General features: G+C 38.2%; 1 protein-coding gene across 12 annotated transcripts in view; it reads left to right on the top strand.

Annotated features, from left to right (window-relative positions):
• Positions 1–16,114, top strand: part of IPCEF1 (interaction protein for cytohesin exchange factors 1) — a 177,333-nt gene that overhangs the window by 32,331 nt on the left and 128,888 nt on the right. The window lies entirely within an intron of this gene.

The following is a 16,114-nucleotide window of genomic DNA, read 5'->3' as shown; positions in this document are numbered from 1 at the left end:
GAGTAAAAGGGGAACCAGACTAAAGTGTTTTAGCACAGCGCCTGAGGGGCTGATACTACCCTGCCTGCAGGCGGTTGATCTTTGATCTTCTGGCTTCTCCTCTGACAGGGAGTGGCGCTCCCCTGCCTATTTTTGCAACTCCCCTCAGGGAGTGACATATCCGGCTAGCAAATGGCCAAGCAGCTGAATCTTTGCCGCTTCCCACATATACTATGGAATACTACCTGGCAATGAGAAAGAATGAAATATGGCCATTCGTAGCAACATGGATGGAATTCGAGGGTGTCATGCTAAGTAAAATAAGTCGGGCAGAGAAGGACAGATACCATGTTTTCACTCGTAGGTCTAACAGGAGAAACTTAACAGAGGACCATGGAGAGGGGAAGGGGGAAAAGAGTTAGGGAGAGTGAGGGAGGCAAACCATGAGAGAGTCTTGAATACTGAAAACAAACTGAGGGCTGAAGAGGGAGGGGGAAAGGGGAAGGGGATGATGGACATGGAGGAGGGCACTTGTGGGGAAGAGTACTGGGTGTTATATGGAAACCAACTTGACAATAAACTATAAATAAAAAAAATAAAATAAATAACAAAAAATCCCCCAGTGGATAAAGACTAAAATAAAAATTTTAAAGATGATCAATTGTTTACCTCCTTTTTAATACTGATATATGATGGACATAGTATTATATTAGTTTCAGTTGTATTACATAATGATTTGATACATGGGTATATTGCAAAATGATCTCCACAGTAAATCTGGCTAAAATTTATCCCCACACATAGTTGCAAATTTTTTTCTTGTGATGCAACCTTTTAAGATCTACTCTCTTAGCAACTTTCTTAAATATTCAGTACAGTATTATTACCTATAGTCACATGCTGTATGTTACCTCCCAAGAACATATTTATAGTATAAATGGAGGTTTGTATCTTTTGACCACTCTCACTCATCTTGCCACCCTCCCCCCCACCAGCTCTGACAACCACCCATGTACTCTGTATCTGTGAGCTTGACTTTTTGTTTTGGTTTTGTTCCTTTTTAAAGATTACATAATTAAATAAGTTCATATTGTACTTGTCTTTCTCTGTCTGACTTAATTTCACTTAGCAAAATGCCTTTGAAGCCCATTTTTGTTGTCATATATGACAGGATTTCCTTCTTTTTGATGACTGACTAATATTCCGTTGTGTGTATGATATATTAAAATACTATGTGCTGGCAGTTCAGGAATAGATGACCACATATGTTTTCTTCTGAAGGCTCGTAATTTCTTTCTTTTTTTTTTTTTTTTTTTTTTTTTTTGCACAAAATACACTAACGTGACCAGGAATGGGGACAAATGGATTACAAAGAGAGAATTGGCTAGCTGGAAAAATACTTATATGGAGGTTTGAAACAGAATCTGCAAGCTTTTCAAATTATCAAGAGAATAGGTTAATATTTGTGGTATTATTTTTTCTGGTTAAATAATATTTGTGCTTTCTTAAATTTTGGTTCAAAAATACAGACACAGCTTTCTAAGGGACAGAATCCAATTACAAAACTTAGAAGTTATTAGCTGACAATCTCCCACTCTTTTGAGGTAATTTCTACAAATGTGTGTGTGTGTGCATGTGCATGTGCATGTGTGTGCCCCATATTTTCTTTATCCATTCATCCATCAATGGACACTTAGGTCTTGGCTATTGTAAATAATGTTGCAATGAACAGAGGGATGCAGAAATCCTTTCTAGTTAGTGTCTAATTTCTTTCGGATAAATACCTAGTTTAGGATTACTGAATCATAAGGTAGGTGTGTTTTTAATTTCCTGAGGAACCTCCATACTGTTTTCTGTAGAACAGACAAATAAACACAAATTTTTGGTATCAATAAGAGCTCTGAACAAGAGGTTTTTGGAGTTCTGGGTATTTTGACTCAGTTGAAGAGCTGAGGAAAGGTTACTTGACAGATTTTTGGAAAATAGGGAGAGAACCCTAGACATATAATATTTAATAAATGTTAGTTTTTCTTTTTGAAAATCATCTCATTTGGAAGAGACAGTATGTTTTGGCATGCAGTAATCTTCTTCCCCATATGTCCCTTTGCACAACTTTCCTCATCTAAGATCACTTGACATACTTATAAGGGATTTTTTAAAAATAAATGTACATATTTACACTTCTAAAATGAGAACCATAAAGGAGTGTATCACCCATTTTTAATAGACTGTGTTCTTGGGTTGCATACATCACAACTAATCTTAAGCTGAAAAATATTCTCATCCTGTGAGATGGATAAAAACATTAAAACATTCAAAATATTATAGCCTTACGGATAATGTAGAAATTAAAAGTGCACATTACCATCCTTCGTATTGCAATATGGTCGATATGTTTATAATTCATTTACTGCTTTACTCAGGAAATTGGAAATTAATATGAAGTGTGAGGCTGATTTCTAGTTAACTTTTTCAAATAATGATTAAATGGTAACATTTTAAATATTGGACACTCATTCATGTATTTCAGAAAGGAGGGGTGCCTGAGTGGCTCAGTCAGTTGAGCAACCAACTCTTGATTTTGACTCAAGTCATGATCCAAGGGTCATGGGATCAAGCCCCTTGATGGGTTCTGTGCAGAGGGTGGAGCCTACTTGGGATTCTCTCTCCCTCTACCCCTGCTCGGCTCACATGTGAACATGCTCTCTCTCTTTCTCTCTCTCTCTCAAAAAATTTTTCTTTTCAGAATGGAATATAAGCACATTTATCATATGTTTAGCCCCTTCTCATCCTGTTCTTATTTCTTTCCACAATCACCATCCTTTCTTCTTTTGTTTAAATTCAAGTATAATTAGCATGGAGTGTTATATTAATTTCAGGTGTGTAAGGAAGGGATGCAGTAGTTCTACACATTATTCAGTGCTCACCCCAATAAGTGCACTCCTGAATCCCTTTACCTGTTTCTCCCACCCCCCAGCACCTCTCCTCTGGTAACCAGTTTGTTTGTTATATTTGAGTTGTTTTTTGTCTTTATGTTTCTTTGTTCATTTGTTTTATTTCTCAAATTTCACATATGAGTGAAATCATATGGTATTTGTCTTTCTCTTTTTTAAAATGTTATTTATTTATTTATTTATTTATTTATTTATTTATTTATTATTTAGAGAGAATCTTAGTTTAAGCAGGCCCTGCACTGTCCCCACAGAGCCCTATGAGGGGCTCAAACCCATGAACCGTGAGATCATGACCTGAGCAGAAACCAAGAGTCGGATGCTTAACCAACTGAGCCACCAGGTACCCTGGTATTTGTCTTTCTCTGACTGACTTATTTTGCTTAGCATAATTCACTCTACCTCTGTCCATCTTGCCGATGGTAAGATTTCATTCTTTTTGATGGCGTTATATATATACATACATATGTGTGTGTGTGTGTGTGTGTGTGTATGTGTGTGTGTGTGTGTGTGTAACTGTCCTAAGATCCAGCAATATATCATCAGCTGATGGACATGTAAAATTGCTGGATCTTAAAATAGTTACATTTTTAACTTTCTGAGGAAACTCATACTATTTTCTGCAGTGACTGTGTGAGTTTGCATTCCCATTCCCAGTACAAGAGGGTTCCCCTTTCTCTACATTCTCACCAACCCCTGTTGTTTTCTGTGTTATTGATTTTAGCCATTCTGACAGGTGTGAGGTGATATCTTCTAATATTGATTTGTATTTCCCTGATGATGAGTGATATTGAGCATATAGTTTATATGTACCTGTTTGTAGAAATTTATTTATTTCTTCCATGTTGTCTACTATGTTGGCACATAATTTTTTATAATATACTGTTATAATTGTTTGTATTTCTGTGGTGCTGGTTGTTATTTTTCCTTTCTCATTTGTGATTTTATTTATTTGGGTCCTTTCTCTTTTCTTTTTGATAAGTCTGGTCAGAGGTTTATCAATTTTATTGATTTTTTCAAAGAACCACCTCCTGGTTTCATTGATCTGTTCGAGTATTTATTTTAGTTTTTATATCATTTAACTGCTGTACTCTTAATTATTTCGTTTTTTCTGGTGGTATTAGCTTGATTTGTTATTTCTCGAGCTTCATTAGGCGTAAGTTTAGGTTGTTCATTTGAGATTTTTCTTGCTTCTTGATGTTGGCTTGTATTTCTATATACTTCCCTCTTAGGACCATGTTTGCTGCATCCCAAAGGTTTTGGAACATTTGTTTTCATTTTCATTTGTTTCCGTGTATTTTTTTATCCTTCCTTGATTTAGTTGCATGTTGTTTAACTTTCATGTATTTGTGGCCTTTCCAATTTTTTTTCTTGTGGTTCACTTCTAGTTTCATAGCATTGTATTCAAAAAAGGTGTCTTGTGTGATTTCAATCTTTTTGTATTTATTGAAGCCCTATTTGTGAACGAATATGTAACATATTCTGGAGAGTGCTCCATGTTCATTTGAAGAGAATGTGTATTCTGCTATTTTAGGATAGAATGTTCTGAATATATCTGTTAACTCTGGCTGGTTCAATGTGTCATTCAAAGCCTTTGTTTCCCTGTTTTTCTGTTTAGATGATCTGTACATTGTTGTTACTGGGATGTTAACGTTCCCTACTATAATTGTGTTACTAACAATTAGTTCCTTTAGGTTTGTTATTGTTACTTTTTATGTATTTGCATGTTCCCATTTTGGGTGCATAAATATTTATAATTGTTTTATCTTCTTATTGATTTGTCTCCTTCATGATTATATAGTGCTCTTCTTTCCCTCTTTTTACAGTCTTTGTTTTGAAATCTTGTTTGTCTGCTACTCAGGGTTTCTTTTGACATCCACTTGCATGATAAGCATTTCTCCACCCTATCACTTTAGTGCAAAGCCAAATGTGGGACTTGATCTCACTAACTGAGGGATCATGACCTGAGCCGAAATCAAGAGTTGGTTTGCTTAACTGACTGAGCCACCAGGTACCCTTGCCCTCACTTTCAATCTGTGAGTGTCTTTAGGTCTAAAATGAGACTCTTGTAGGCAGCCTATTGATGGGTGTTGTTTTTAATTTATTCTGATATCTATGTCTTCTGATTGGAGTGTTTAGTTCAATTGTATTCAAAGTAACTACTGATAGGTAAGTATTTAGTGTGATTTTTAATACTTATTTTGTCATTGTTTCTGGAGATTTTCTCTGATCCTTTTTTATCTTAGTCATTTTGTGGTCTCTTCTTTGCATTCAAAGAGTCCCCTTTAATATTTCTTGCAGGTCTGGTTTAGTGGTCATGAACTCCTTTAGCTTTTGTTTGTCTGGGAGCTCTTTATTTTTCCTCCTATTCTGAATGATAGCCTTGTTGGCTAGAGTATTCTTGGTTTCAGCTTTTTCCCATTCAGCACTCTGAATATATCATGTTGCTTCTTCTGGTTGCCAAATTTCTGTGGAGAAATCTCCAGCTGGCCTTATGGCTTTTCCCTTATAAGTTAAGGACTTCTTTTGTCTTTCTGCTTTTAAGAATTTTTCTTTATCATTAAATTTTGCAAATTTAATTGCAATATGACTTGGTGTTGGGCTTCTTTTATTGATTTTGATGGGAGTTCTCTGTGCTCCTGGATCTGGATATCTGTTTCCTTCCTCAAGTTAGGAAAGTTTTCTGCTATTATTTCTTGAAATAAATATTCCTCCCTTTTTACTCTCTCCTCTTCTGGATTCCTGTAATATGAACGTCAGTATGTTTGATGAAGTCACTGAGTTCCCTAAGTCTATTCTTGTGTTGCATAATTCTTCTTTCCTTTGTTCAACATCATTATTTTTCATTATTTTGTCTTCTAGGTCACTAATTCGTTTCTCTGCTTCTTCCAGCATGTTTCCATAAAGCATGCTTCTAATCTTGTTTATTGCATTCTCCATCTCTGACTGATTCATTTTTAACTCTTTTATCACTGTGGTAAGGATTTCACTGATGTCTTCTATTCTTTTCTCAAGCCCAGTGAGTATTCTTATGATTGTTGCTTTAAGTTCTCTATCAGGCATGCTACTTATATTTGTTTTGCTTAGATCTCTGGCCTTAGCCTTATCTTGTTCTTTCATTTGGGATAAACTCCTCCATCTTGACATTTTGTTCAAGTCTCTTCCTTCTACTATGTGTTATAAAAGTCAGTTATCTCTCCTGCTCCTGAAAGTAATGGCCTTATGAAGAAGAGGCAAAGTAGTGCCCAGGGCTTGGTTCTTCAGGGAGTATCTGTGGTGTGAGCTGCATGAACTCTGCTGCTGTGTTTTGGCTTTTCTGTCCTTTAGGCCAGTTGTCTACAGAGGCTCTGAGGGCAGTGTTTGGACTCTTGCCTGAATGTGGTGAGTTTTAATTAGGTGTGCTCTGGTCTGCTTGCGAAATGAGACCTGATATCAACTCCACCAGAACTGAGGCCCTGCAGAACACACTGGTTGGGATATGTGGTATGGGCAGAGGTTTGTGTTGGTCTTCTTTGGGAAAAGACTGCTGCACTGGGACTGAAGCCAGCTTGTCTGAGAAGGGCAGTCCTTTGAGAGTACAGGGGGCTGGGGCATGGTGTAAGCAAGTTAGGCAGCCAGGGTTGGTGCTGCACTGCTTCCTGCAGGTGGCTCTGTGTTTATGCTGAGGGGTGGGAAAGAGAAATGATGTCATCTAGTTCCTTTGTTTCCAGAAAGACATCTTCACAAACATTGCTTCTCAGGGACATACTTGGAGAAGAGTGAATATTTTCCCCTTGTGGAACCAGGCATTCCTCAGATCTGCCCTTTGTATGCTATCTGGCCCTGGGTTTGTTGCCTGGCTTTTCTCCAGGAGCAGTGAAGTACCATCAGGCTCTATGCCAGCCAACCCTGTTGACCTTTAAAACTCCAGGCTTTAAGCCTCACTGGTTGCAAGAACTCATGAAATTCAGTCCATCTCGTTTTCTAAACCAATGACTTTGAGGAAATGTTCTCTTTGTGCATTTGCCTGTGTCCTTCTTTCTCTCTCTCACCCTTCTTCATGATCATGGCTCCCTCCCCACCACAGTACCTGCAATCATTTTTCCCCTAAACCATGTATCCATACTTCCTACTTTCTTTGAGGTGGCCTCTTCTCCCCTGTTATTTGTGGAGCTTGTCTGTCAGCTTGCAGGTCGATTTCTGGAGTGTTTAAGATGATTTGATAGTTATCTTGTGTTCTTGGGACGAGATGAGCCTAGGGTCTTCCTACTGCACTGTCGTCTTCCTGTCCTTACTATTTGACCTTTCTGAGCTTCAGATTTGTCTCACATACAATGGGTTCATTGTGAGGATCACATGCGCACATATGAAAGTGCTTAGACTAGAGCTGGTGGGTATTACATAGTATTCATCCCCCCTTCCTCTATCTGACCATGTAAGTGGTTTCCTAAGAGGAGCTGATAAAGTTTGGTGTGTGATCCTGAGAGCTTTCTGACAGATAGATGTCACAAACCGTCTTTGGGTCTTAGTTTTCTTGATTGAAAAAAAAATGAAGGGATTGGACCACACTGTTGGACAGGAACTGAAGGTCTTCTATTTTTATTTTTACTCTAAAATGTTATGGTTTTAAGGAATTGAAGGAATTTTAAGGAATTGAGAAGGTAAGGAAGGTACAGCATATCCTAAAATATTATAAAATAATGAGAAAGCAAGCACTGATAGGGTTAATTTTACTTCCATGGAGAGTTTCCTAGAATTAGATTCCAAGAATGGGGTAGTCAGGGAGAAAGGAAGTTGGAGCTGATTTCATTGGTTGCCAAGGAAAGCTAGAGATAGAGAACTATTATTGATTTTTTTAAAACCAGTGAGAAGTCATTTTTGTGGAAGATTATTCTGATAAGTATGTATAGGATGGACAAGTGCAGAAAGAGGCAGAAGGCAGAAATTTAACGAGAAACATAAATATATGTGAACCTAGTGATTGTCTTGGAAGTGGAAAAAAATGCCTGAGGAGGAATGTACAGGAGAAAATTACCAAGGGGGTGATGGAGAAGGGAGGTCTAGGCTGCAAGGCAAATGTGATGAACCAGGCTGTTTAGCTGAAGCTTTTTTTTCTTTCCTAAGAAAGACACCTGACTGAGTAAACATTGATATAGAGAGCTGAGTGGACAGCCGGAGGCACCAGCTTCTCACTTATTTTCCTATGATTTAAAATAGACAGACTATTTTAGGCATAGCCGACTGACTCTGTCTAGAAATGCAGATGAAGATATGTTTTCTTTCCTGAATTGAAGATATGGCTGGAAATTTCTCAGGTTAATGTTATGAACTGGGTGTGGTGGTGGGAGGTCAGCGGAAAGCCATGGGTAGGTACCGTCTATGGATTTGGTCATCTTTGCCTCCCGTTTTTCAGGATCTCTGGCTTCTGATCTAAATTTTTATGATACCAGATTAGGAATCTACTAATATATGCAAACTTTTGTTCAAGATATCTAAATAGTGATTCATGCTTTTACTCATCTATTGAATGTTTGCAAATGTCCTAGGTAATGGGCTAAGAGTTGGGAATACAATGGTGCATGTGATGTCAACCCTCCCTTTAAGAAACTCCTGGTCTGAGAGATGACAGACATGTTCATGTACATGTTCATACGACACTGGGAAAAGTACTGTTGTACGGCTGTATTCAAAATCTGATGGGGACTTAGGAAGAGTTACTAAAGCTGTTAGCTGGTGATCCACGATGCCTTTTGTATTTTGAAGGCCATCTATATATCTGGATGCTACAAAGTCAATAAACAGGAAAGTAAAGGAACATGGCAAAGGATAAGAAACAAATAATGCTTAAGCATCTACTTGAGTGCCTGACCCTACCTGAGAAAATGTTTGGAAATATGTCATTTCATCCTCACAAACACCCTGGGTCCTAAGTGGTAGTATATTCACTTTACAGATGAAAACACTATGACTTGAGAAAAACTAGTTTCCCCAAAGTTCCACAGCTAGTTGGAAGCAGAAACAGAATCTCAATATATGTCCACATCCCTTCCACCACACCATGTGGTTACAGCTAAATGAGACAAATAAAAGCTTGGGTGAAAGAGGAAGTGGGAACACTTGGTTTTGCTGCCTCTGTGAAAATGTGTGTATGACTCAGAGATTTCAGACACTGGGACCTGGTGGTTTGGGTTGTCAAGGTCTGTAAATATTTCAGTTACTGAATTCAGGATGCTAACTCAATAATAGAAGCTTGCTGTCAGTCAGACACCAGGATAAGCTTTGTTTTGAGTTCGTATAGAAGCATGTATATGGGAACAATGAGACCTCTCTGGATGATTTTCACAGAAAACCAAGCAGTGTTGAATCTCACCTGTTTAGAAGTTATGTTATAACCTCATACATCTAGCACTCATCAGGGACTAAGCAAATAAGTGAAACTCCATGAGTACTCATATAGATGTCATAAGCAACAAATAAATCTCATGCACTGTATTTTTTATTCCATTCAAAATACTCAAGACCTGTATCTATTCATTTTTGCATGTCTGGTTTCCAGAGCTACTTTAAGGGTAAATGTAATGTTTGACAAGAAAGCATTAGACAAAAATGGAAGAAGCAGCTTCAAGAACTCAAAGATCTCAGCATCAGTTCACATAATGGTTAAGGAGCCTGTATGGACACTGGAAATTACCCTTGTAATATGCTCATGCAAGAAAGCAGATGTTCTCAGTGTTTACCCAGAGTCATCAGTATAAGATTAAGCTAATTTCAAACTACTCTTCTAAGTATGTAGGGGCTATAAAGTACACCTATAATACATTCAGTTGTCAAAGATAACTAACATGAAGAAGGTGTCATTGCTGGAAAGGATAAGAAGTCAACCATCTGGAAAACTTAGTTATACAAAGTAATGTATAATCAGAGGATTTTAGATAATCTGATGCCTTATTTATTTATAAACTCCAATTTCCAACTACATTTTTCACTGGAATAGGGCAGGTGCCCCATGGATAATATCCTTCTGATGGCCCAGAGGAGAGAGGAAGAAACTCCCCTGACCCGGGGATCCACCAAACCTCTTCACTCTGGGTTCCCCATGGAGTTGCAGTGTGGTAGGGAGGGGGAATTTCCCTAATTGGTCCATAATCCCTCTCCCGATCTTAGATCCATGGACATGGGAAGTGGGGACAAAGGCCTTTGTTCATTGCCTTTTGGGGGTGGTCTTACCACATGTATATTCTTCCCCTCAACACACCCACACAGATGCTCATACTTCTTTGTACCAAGTCCTCATTGTGAATGTCACAACAGTAACTAAAAATAATTCTGAAGCGTGTGTTAAGTAATTCTACTGACAGCCTTTTGTTTTACTTCCTTATTCTTGCCCTATTCCAATTGTACTAAAAGTGCCAAAGTGTCTGGTAAAAATTCAAAAGAAGGTTGACACGCAAGGGAGGAAAAAAAATAAAAGGAAGAGCCTCAAGTAATTTGCAAAATAGATAATAAGTCTTTACATGATTGAGTCAAACGTACTGCTTCTTAGTAGAGGTTTTAAATGTTAAATCAATTGTTTTTTTCTCTCTTAGTAACTGAAATGCTGACCCAAAGTTTTAGAGAGCTGTTAAATGTTTTTTTCAGAAGCTGCAAGTGCAGATCTAAGAAAAAGCAGGTGGGGAGGGGGGGACTGACTGTGACCTTATCTTGTCATGTAATAGAATGACCCAGGCATCTTCTACAATTCCCTTTTATTAAAAAAAAAAAAACGGATGCCACTGGTTTCCAATCAAGAGTAACCAGCATTCCCTGATTATGGCACAGATCTCAGTGAGGGATCTGCAAACATTCTGTAAAGATGCTACCTAAATACCATTTGTGTTTGTCAGAGTTTTTAATTCTTTTATGCCCTGGACACCCTTGAGAGTCTTAGGAGGCCTATGGGCCCCTTTTCAGAGAACTGAATTTAAATGTATGAAACAAAATATAAAGGATTACAAGGAAACCAAATATATAAAAACATAATTATAAAAATTTTGTGATACAGTGATATAGTAATAATATGTTTATCAATGCATTAATTAACATGATCTAGCAGCAAGTCTAGTGACATTTGAAGGTGATGATGAGTGTAAGTGACATTTTCAGATAGCTGCAGCAATCCAAATGGGAGATGGGGACACCTGGGATTTCTACAGGAAACAAATTCACAGATACTGCTAATACTTCTGTGGTTTGTTGCCAATATTTGTATTTGAAGGAAATGTTAAATTTCAGTTAGAGATCAATAAAAATGAAGATCAATTTCCCCATCTAAGTGTATAGACCTCTTGAATTCTGTCCACAGGTCCTCTGGAGGGTCTCCAAGCCCTAAGATAAGAACCCTTAAAATACATCAGTCATTTTCGTAGGTTTATGAGCATGGCTGAGATAAATTTCTCCAAGTAAATATTTGTATATAATTTCAAATGCAGTAATGAACACTTATTTTTTAAATTCTCAAATGGAAATGCCGTTCATTCATTTATTCATTCAGACTCTTCCTTATAATCTGCCTTGTTTCTTAAAGGATTTGAGGCACCTTCCATAGATGGATACAACAAAATAGAATACAATTACCAGTAAGTGTATGGGAAAAAAGGAACAGAAAAAAAGGTTGTGTTGCAAGTAAGAGGTGTCTTCCAATGAAGTTAATACCCAATGTGTATGTGGGAAGGCTTTAGACCTTTACTAGAGAGAAATGACAGGGTGCCTGGGAGGCTTAGTTGGTTAAGCCCCTGACTTCAGTTCAGCTCAGATCTCACATTCCTGGGTTAGAGCCCTGCGTTGGGCTCTGTGCTGATAGCTAGCTCAGAGCCTGAAGCCTGCTTCCAGTTCTGTGTCTCTTTCTCTCTCTGCCCCTCCCCCTCTCATGCTCTGTCTCTCTCTGTATCAAAAATAAATAAAACATTAAAAAATTTAGAGAGAAATGACATATTTATTCTAAGTTTTATGATATGCAATTCAAAGAGTAAGAGACAATTAGTTATAGACTCATGATCACATCTCCTGTAAAATAAAATGAGATGCCCCACTTTTTGGCTACTGAAACTAGAGAGAAATTTCTTCCATAGACCTTGTCTCATAATGACTGTCATAGTCAGCTTGAGCGGATGTAGTAAAAAACTATAGACTAAGTTGCTTAAACAACAGACATTTATTTCTCACAGTTCTGGAGGTGGGAAGTCCTAGATCAGGGTGCCCAGAGGGTTAGGTTCTGGTGACACCTCTGTTTCCAGCTTGCAGATGGCTATCTTCCTGCTGTGTCTTTCTAGGGATAAGAGAGCTTGCTCTGGGCTCTTCTTCTTTAAGAGGACTAAGCCCATTGTCAGATCTTCACCCTGGGGGCTTAGAGCTTTAACCTATGAATTTTGAGGGCAACTCAATTCAGTCCATAGCAATGATACAGTGCGTAATGAAATTAGTAGTACTTTTAAAAGCTTCCTTCATTTCATTGGGCTATCTCTTATAATTTCTCAGTGTAAATCAATGACATATGTTTCTGCTGGCCTAGCTTAATATAGAAATGGGTTGAAAAATATCTAGTGTAGGGGCACCTGAGTGACTCGCTTGAGCATCCAGCTCTTGATTTCTGCTCAGGTCATGATCCCAGGGTTGTGGAATTGAGTCTTGCATTGGGCTCCTTGCTGGGCATGGGGCCTGCTTAAGAGTCTCTCTCTCTCTCTCTCTCCCTCTCTTTCTCTCTCTCTCTCTCTCTCTCTCTCTCTCCCTCTGCCCCTCTCTCCCACTCATGCACATGCTCTCTTTTTCTCTCAACTAGAAAAAAAATTTTTTTTAATCTAGTGTAATTTTTAGCACCATTTTGGAGGTATAAAGTATCATTACTTTTACTGGTACCACCTCCTTGGAGGTACTTATTCTTGAAATGCAGATTATTAATTTTTACATGTCATGGACCAATTTGAGACTCTTATGAAAGCTATAAATGTAGACACACATTAAATGCTGCCTACAATTTTAGGGAATCATGTCCTCTTAAAGCCTCAGCACTTTGAGTAGTAAATAACTCTGGGATATAGAGTAATGGATATGCCTTTAAACATATTATGTAAGTATTGCTTATTGTAACTGGGTGTTTGACATGGACTGAGAACCAGCCAGTTGGATTTAGGCTCTTGGCAAGCATGGGAATGCAGCTATTCTATGCTGCAGAGTAACCAAATGCTTCCTTAGCTTGGAGAACAAGAAACCTGCAGGCATATTTAACAACACAACATACAATGCTAATATTTCACAGTTGGAGGGATGCCTGAATTTTACAGCCTCAAATCTTGTGCCTGAAATTCTCATGCCCCTTTGAGGACATCACAAATCTCTGACTACCACTATTGTATCTATATACCGTCTAAGGAGATGAGCACACAAATATGGGTACAGCTTCCAGACCCCCTCAACCTCCTCACCACCATCCCCCTCACTTGCTGGAGTCCATCTAAGACTAGCTCTCATGTGAGGAATCGGATTGCTATGGTCGATCCAGACTTTGTGGAGACTGAATTTTATACAGCTTAGAGAGTCTTCTTTAGGAGAAATAATGAAAAATTACAAAGAGAGAGTTGTAAGAAACTAATATTTAAAAGACATGATAGAAATGAGAATAATTTTCAAATTTTAAAAAGCTGACAAAATACCAAAAGCAGCACATTATCCAGAAAAATAAGATAATTTTAAAATTGCCTGTCTGACATCTCTCTAAAAGACTTCTCCTACATTTTTAGCTGTGTGATTTTTGGTTGCTTCTTTATATGATGATTTTGTAAAATCCTTTTGTCTAGAGAACATAGAAAAAATCTAGCCTGTCATCTAGCATGAATTGAACAGAATTGTTTTTCGTTTTTATTAATTGTTTAGAAAAACTTCTGGCTTCCCAGTTGATTACTGGGAATGTACCTTTTTATGAATTCTCTCTTATGTTTCTTTCAATTCTGAGCTTTACAATTTGGAAGAATCCCCCATAAACTTGTTTCTGGTTTTGTGCATTAGAAGCCTTATTTGTCTCCATTACCAACGACACAGGGAGACACAGGACTTGTTTATAGTCTATCATAACCTCTGGGCCTGAGCCAGCATGTCGCCCTGCCACGTGAATTGGCCAGTGGGAAGTAGAGTGTTACCGGAAGTCATCACTACACTTGAACGGCTAGTAGTAACTTAACTATACGTGGAAGAGAGTAGGAGCAAACAAGTATATCCCGTTAACTACAAAATGAGTATGTCTTTCTCTAGAAAGGCCTACTCTGAGCACCACTAGGCTGCAGTTCACCCTCATGCGATTTTTTCCACTTTCCTCTCTCAGTCCACTCAAAGGGATGCCTCCAGGAGGCTGCAGCCATCTTTATAGCACCTCCACGGAGTCCTCTAGTAAGATTCCTTAAGGTACAGGCTCATGAGAGCAAGGCAAGGACAGAAAAGAAGGGAGAAATTTTTCTTACCTTGTCTCAGAGTCCCAATCTTTCCAAGGTGTTTTTTTTTTTTTTTTTTTTTTTTTTTGACACTGGGAATGTATACTTTCTCCTGGGAAGACCTCATTGCCAATTGCAGGAGAATCATCTTACCGTAGGTTTCAATAAGTCAAAGATCTCAGAACATACCAGCCTAAGATCTTTGGCCACTTGGAACAGTTTGGGGTCTATTCCCACTCATAGATACAAGAGTATTCAAGGCCATAGACACATAGACCACAATATGACTACAGTGATTTTTATGATGGAAAATTTAAATCTGGTAGAACCATATGCTCCTTTCAACTATAAAACACAGTACAGCACACATGGAATATTTTAACTGATTAATATAACTTCCTGGCAAATGCCCCAAGGTAACTGGCTGCAAAATATGTGCTTTGGAAAGTGGCTGTGTTAACTTATTTTATAGATGTACTGATTATAAGCCAGTGAAATGTGGAGTTAAGTCTAACAAAGATATTCCCTTTGGGTTTAGAAGAGTTGGTCTGTAGCTCTTCCTTTCAGGGTTCAGAGTACCAACGCAGTGTCTCCAAAGTCAGCTAGGGTTTAACACTCCTGGCTGGCAACAATAATAGCTATTGTTTTTTTAATATAAGAATTATGATTTTATCATGTATCAAAGGGGGGTGCCTGTTGATTTCATCAAAAAGTAGAGTAAATTGCTAAGGTACGTGGAATGAATGCCTGCTTCTTCAAAGCCCATGGGAAGTACAGTGTTTGTTTGAAGATACTTCGCTTGTTAAAGAAAAAAAATCCCTTTCTCTCAACGTGTACACTTAAAATAAATTAAAAATAAAAATTTTCAGAGACTCAGAACAAGTGAGAATCCTCTTAGCATAATGGTTTAACCTAAAACTTCCTCTTTTTTGGTCTCCATCCACAAAGAGGCCAAACCTGCGTTTTATTTTTAATGGAGATGGAGAGAATCTTTTTCTTCTGGAAGGAGATGTGAACATCATATATAGCAGGGGAAAAATTTCCTCCTTTGTATAAGAGCTTAGAAAATGAGTGATGAGGTGGTGGACTGGAAGTGGTAATATGTGCACATTAGCTTCAAATGGTTTATAACAATCTAAAAATGGGTTTTCATTTTCTATGTACTAATTCAATGATGGGTCTTATAAATTATTCAGGTATAGAATGTCTGAATTTTGGAAAAGTTAATTAGATAAAATAAATTAGAAGATCGGTATAGATTCACAATTTCTAAAGAATTTTTTTTTTAAGTCATAGAATCCTTTCTTTGGAGGCAAGTATGCTCTGCAGTCCAAGGTGAAACCAAGTGCAGAGACCCCCATCCTACTCAGGCGCCCAGAAGCCCTTCCAGGCTCTTCCTCTGCGCACACAGAACTGGCATGTGGTTGGGCACAGAGCACGTACCCAACTTCATGCAGCACTTGCTGGGGACTGACTATGTCAAGTTTTAGGAGCCATTTTAAGTCATGGGTGATTCACAGCCTTCCTGTGATATTTGTTGAGTTTCTGGGTGGTGTCCTTTCTTCCTTTGATAGTGTGTGTGTGTGGGGGGGGGGATAGTGAGAGAGAGAGAGAGAGAGAGAGAGAGAGAGGAGAAAAGGAGAAATGTGATGCTGGTAATCTAAATAGGAGTCGCTCATGCTCCACTGAAAGGAGAAGAGACCCTTTAACAGTTTTTCATTTTTTAAAGGAAGTCTACTCTCCACGTCC

Source organism: Suricata suricatta, chromosome 7 (genome assembly GCF_006229205.1).
Source record: "Suricata suricatta isolate VVHF042 chromosome 7, meerkat_22Aug2017_6uvM2_HiC, whole genome shotgun sequence".
In the NCBI taxonomy this organism is placed as follows: domain Eukaryota; kingdom Metazoa; phylum Chordata; class Mammalia; order Carnivora; family Herpestidae; genus Suricata; species Suricata suricatta.
This window is presented reverse-complemented; position numbering and strand designations above follow the sequence as displayed.